This window comes from Poecilia reticulata, chromosome 19, assembly GCF_904066995.2.
Source record: "Poecilia reticulata chromosome 19, P_reticulata-male-v2, whole genome shotgun sequence".
Taxonomy (NCBI): domain Eukaryota; kingdom Metazoa; phylum Chordata; class Actinopteri; order Cyprinodontiformes; family Poeciliidae; genus Poecilia; species Poecilia reticulata.
In genome coordinates this window covers 5,906,794-5,912,861 of record NC_088848.1, presented here as the reverse complement: position 1 = coordinate 5,912,861, position 6,068 = coordinate 5,906,794, and positions in this window count along the sequence as shown.

The following is a 6,068-nucleotide window of genomic DNA, read 5'->3' as shown; positions in this document are numbered from 1 at the left end:
GGGCTAGCAATCACCGTGATCTGCTCGCGCCACTGGGGAACTACGGACAGTAAAAGCTCAAACAATGTGTTTCTGTGAAGTAGACCCACTTTTTACTAGTCTGCTCTCATCAGAAAAACTGATGATAAATCTATCTATACATGTCCGCATAGATAGATAGATAGATAGATAGATAGATAGATAGATAGATAGATAGATAGATAGATAGATAGATAGATAGATAGATAGATAGATATGGATGTATGTATGTGACCAAAGTGTGTCTGGTCATATCTCTTTGCTACTCAATGTCCCACTCTTTGAGTGGAAAATTCAATGTTCCACTCATTATCCACAGGAGTCCACTATCCACACAAAATACAACATTTAAGTTGTGCATTAAGATCTTTTTGGACATTTAGCTCTGTTTTGCCTCATCTTGAGTCATCCTATGCAATAAGCCCAGCTATGCTAGATTAATACATTAGTATTTTCTTCATTAATAACAGTACAATGGTAATATTCATATCTTGTGAATGTACAGTAAAATAATAAAAAAAATATTGTTTAATGTAGCTGATAGCGTAAATTCAGGCTGGAAGACTCTGCCCCCTCCGTTCGCCCATCGGCGCCAAGCCCATCTCCGACCTCAGCGTTGGACCTCACCCGGTGCGTCCAATCCTCAATCAAGCTCTGCATAAAAGGATCCTCACCCAAACCGTCAGCCGGTCCCCAGCTGCGTTCAATCCGTTCATCCGCACGCCTCAGCTTCTCCACAGCTCCGTGATTCCTCGTCCTTCTACCTCCCATCCTGCGTTGGTCCTCTTTTCCCCCTCAGTCGCTCCTCGGATGCAAGAGATTTCTCCCAGTGGTAAATTTTCTTACCACTAGATGGCAGTAGGTACAGAGCATTTTACATTAAAACAAGAGAATTCGTGATGCATGAATGTTACTACATTCATGCATCACACACCACAGTGTTGTGACACTGTTCAGGTGTATTTTTGAATAGGACATGTTAAGTGCAATTTGAAATAAGAAATGTAAAATATGATCAAAATAATTTTTTGTGTTCATTTGATTCCTATTCAAGACACTTTGATAAGAATGACTATATATGTAATATAGGTGGCTACAGAGAATCTTTGTTTACATTTTTGGTTGGAGGTGTGCCTCATGATTTTTTCAATTAAAACAATGTGCCTTTGCTCCAAAAAGGTTGAAAAACGCTGGCTTAAGAAACAGAAGAGCTGCTCAGAGACACTGTGAAGGATTGCTTTGTCACAATTATTGGGCACCATTTTTAAAGTTACAGTCAAAAACTAACAGCAATAATTTGTGTTATTTCAGCTGTCACAGAAAACAATGGGGTTAATTGTTCGATAACACTATTTGAAGGAATGTGCATAAGACTGACATGACACCTATAGACATGACATAACACCTTTCATAAACATGAAGAAGTCTTTATGAATGTTTATGACAGTTGTCATGAAGTGTCATTCAGTAAATAACGACACTTTTAATGCAAAGTTGCTCTAAAAGTTGCATTAAAAGTTCATTAAAAATGCCAACTTTGCATGATTTTGATAAATTAGAAAATAATGCAAAGTTGGCATTTTTAATGGACGTTCAATGCAACGTCCATTTAATGTTAGCAATTCTTGCAGTTTCTTAAACTCTTTTAGGGGGCAATTTACATTGACCAATTGACCTAACCCACATGTTTTAGGGGATGTGGAGGGAAACCAGAGTACCAGGAGAAAACCCACGCAGGCACGGGGAGAGCATGCAAACTCCACACAGCAAAGATGTGACACATCCTCTCTGTGCAGCTGCAGTGCTAGCCACTGCACCTCCATGCTGCCCACTTTTTTTTCTATTTCAAATTCATTTTAAAGTTTGAATCTTTTTTTGAATTGGGTTAGGAAGGGATCTTTTTTTTAGTCGGTTAATGGGAGGAAAAAAACTGGCCTTTCTAAATTTCCTCACGACAGCGTGCCGCATGGCAGGATATAGAGCAAGATGTTCTTGATTTTAGTTCACTCTTTTCTTTTTTTGATTTCTTCAAATGCATGAAGTTTTGCATTCTTTTCCAAACTGAAAGCTTTGTTTTTTTCCTTCTACCATCCTGCATGTTGTCCAAATTCTCCTGGTTGGATTCTGCAGCGAAGTCCATCATTTCTATGGATTCCAAATGCATGGAAAAACCTGATGAGGTTCCTTCTAAGGGATCCTCCTCAGAAGAAACCTCTTGATGTAAATCTTCATTATGGTCAGGTTGGCTCTCGTTCTCCATCTCTTGAAAATCTGTGGAGTCTTGTGGTGTTTCTTGTTCGACATCTTCCTTCTCATCTCTCAGACAGGTGCCAATCACTAGATAGTCATATGCTCCTTCCAAATTATTATTTTTCTCACAGCTTACTTGCTAAAATTTGTCTATTTCTTGTTTCAGTGCAGCAATATCGGTTTCATATCTACAATGCAGCACTTTGTACACTGCTAAAAAAAAAACACCAATGCAAGTGAAATGAAATGAAAGACAACATGAATGATGAAATGGAAGAGAACATCAATGATCAAATACATGTGAACATCTGTAATAGCCTCGGGGGATGTTTCCGGATAGGGACAGTGTCTGCTGTGAAGCAGGCGCTGTACCGGCCTGTAGTGGTGAAGAGAGAGCAGAGTCAAACAGAGACAGCTCTCGATTTACCAGTCGATCTACGTTCCCATCTCATCTTTGGTCATGAGCTTTGGGTCATGACCAAACGAACGAGATCACGGATACAAGCGGCCGAAATGGGTTTCCTCTGCACGGTGTCTGGGCTCGACCTTAGAAATAGGGTGAGAAGCTCCAACATCTGGGAGCGACTCAGAGTAGAGCCGCTGCTTCTCCAAGTTGAGAGGACCCATTTGAGGTGACTCGGGCGTCTGGTCAGGATGCCTCCTGGACGCCTCCCTGGTGAGGTGTTCCGGGCACGTCCCACCGGGAGGAGGCCTCGGGGAAGACCCAGGACACTCTGGAGGGACTATGTCTCTCAGCTGGCCTGGGAACGCCTCAGGATTACCCCAGAGGAGCTGGAAGAAGTGGCTGGGGAGAGGGAAGTCTGGGCCTCTTTTCTGAAGCTGTTACCCCAAGACCCAGAAACAGCGAGGAAAATGGACGGATGGACAGAGGTTTTTGTTACCATGCAGTTTCTAAGGGCTCGGCATGTAAGAGGATGAGGAGGTTCTACAAACAATTCTACACTTTCACTTCTTTTGCATGACCTGTTGAGGTCAAGTTTTATTCACCAGTTAGTTGTTTTCTCTGTTTAATTCCCTGAAATTGATTCACTTACCTAGGGATTATATTGTTTCTTCGGTGGAAACTGAAGTCCTGGGTAAGCCTCGCTGGAGGAGAAAGGTTACTACTTATCTGACAAAATGAATACAAACACTATAGAAGAAAAGACTAAATAGATTCCTCAAAGTGAGGTCCTTACCTGGGGCCTTGGGACTTTCTGTTTGGAAGCCACGTCGTTTACTGGGTCTTTTGGACCTTCTTTCCTGGCATGAAGAGAAAACGACGTTACTCACCTGGAATGTATTGATTCTTTTTGTAATGGACAACCAGGTTGTTTACCTGTAATTTTGGGTTTTGTTAATTGGCCTCTCCAAATTCTCTCTAGGTGTGAGTGTGTGTGTGCATGATGTTAGTCCTGTCTGTCTCCGTGTTGCCCTGTGACAGACTGTCGACCTGTCCAGGGTGACCCTGCCTCTCACCCGGAACGTTAGCTGGAGATAAGCACCAGCTGTGGTTTTATTTACCTTTTTTTATTTTGCTACTAAGTTTCTGCTACGTGTGAGCTAGCCAGGCCCGTGCAGAGACCACTAAAGGGGCAGGTCCTCAACAACAAAAAAGGGCACATCTAACCACATTCTAGGACAGAATATTAACAGCCACTCAGCTCTCAGAGATTAATAAACAATGATAAATTACAAAAATTTGACATATACAATCAAAGCTAACGAACATCTCCATATAGAGCATAACACTATGCTTATGTAAGATATTTTATTAGTAATTTCTTTCTGCAGGTCTATTTTGTTATAGGAAAGTATTGCAATATTCAAACCCGCAATTTAGCAAGATATGTAAATCAGAGCTAGACCAACAGACATATTTTGTCTTTACATAATTACACTATTAAAAATATAAACAAGGGCACAAATGCAACCTTTTAGTGACTGTAATCTATAAAACAGAGCTGCCTGTTTGCTGCACTTGCATTGGAGATGAAGATGGTCCATTCAGGAAAGCAGAGCTGCATGAAACTTTAACGTGGAACTGCAGAAAAACGGGAAAAAAAACAAAAGCAAAAATTTAATTGTTAATGCATGACACCATGAGAAAAGCCTGCTAAGTTTTGCTTAAATTTTTTTTTTTAATTTAAATCACACATTTTTGACTGTTAACTTGACTGTTAACTTGAAGTTAACTTTTTTGCAAAACAAATTTATTTGGACTTGTCAGAAATCTTTTCTAGCTATTCTATGTTTTTGTTTGTGACTCAAAGTTTTGCTTGTGTTTCTCATGTGACATATTGAGCAGGGCCTAAAATCAAGACAAAAGATTTCTGATGTGTGCAAAAAAAGGTTTATGTTTGATAAAAAATGAGTTAATTAAAAAAAGTATTTTAAACAAAATTTTTTTTTAAAGGAATCATTACAATTCCAAAAGTTTTGATTACAATTTTACTTAACTGAGGTTAGTTTTTTTTCTTCATTGAATAATTGGGAAACAAATTTAACTTCACACTCTGTGAACCAGACCCTAAACTTAAAGTCTGGGTTGAGTTTTTTCCTCTTCATTAATGACACTTTTATTACATTCATTATATCTATCATGGTAATTCAGGGTGAGTTATTTTTAATTCTATATGAATATCCTTGTTGGACTTTTATTTAAGTGCTATTCTCCTTCAAGATACATTTACCTAACGCCAGAATAAATGAAATGTACATTATGCAGCAAAGGAAATTAGAAGATCGCACTGCAAAAACTGAAATCTTAGTAAGATTAAATATCTTAAATTAAGGAGATTTTTCTTGTTTTCTTTCTGAGAAGATAATTTTTCTCACCAAGAGGGATTTATGTTAGAATATTTTTCTTATTTTAAGTGTTTTTGTACTTAATTATCTCAGTAAGATATAAAAGCTTAATATTAAGAAAATATTACTTATTATGAGTAAATATGTGCTAGAATCTAGAATATCAATATTTACCAATCAAACTTCAAGTCTAGAACTTATTTTATATAAGTAAAAATTTCTTATTTCAAGCACATAAAGCGAAATCACATACTTAATGAAATGTCTTCAGATAATTAAAACAGACTATGTCCAAATGGAATCCTTTGTGTTATTGACAATGAAAAATAAACCCCCCCATGAACTTATACTCTTGTATAAGTTGGCAGAGTGTACTGGAAATTATAATTTAATATTTAAACGGTTGACATTTAACACAACAATTTCAGAGACAATATCAGTTTATATATCAAGATAATTCTTGGCATGCTTCCATCTGGACCTTCTTAATCTGATCTTCTTGATGCAAGATGTGGGAGCTCTTACTGACATGTCATTAATTTCTATTGATGTGTGATTTGAAATGGCTGGTATTCTACACAATGAGATTAGAATCAACAATATTGATTAGCTCAATGTCATGATAAATATTTTAACTTTTGGTTTATATTTCAAATCCTTACTTTATAAGTTATTAATATTACTTTGAACACTATTTTATTGTTCAAACTAACAATAACAAGTAGTCCTTGTTTGATTTAATTATGACATCATACAATCCAAATGGGAAAGCGCCCAAAATGACAGTGAGATAGTATTAATGTTCGATCCAACAGATTTTCTTTCCGATCCGATACCGAGTAAAATTTGGCAATACAGATCCCATACTTTGTGCAAAGACAGTCAATTTGTTTCTTAATTAAATAAAAAATAAATGTAATCCATATCTTGGCTTCATAAAAAGAACACAATGTACTCTGATGCACTCATTTTAAACTCAGAAGTACATTGAA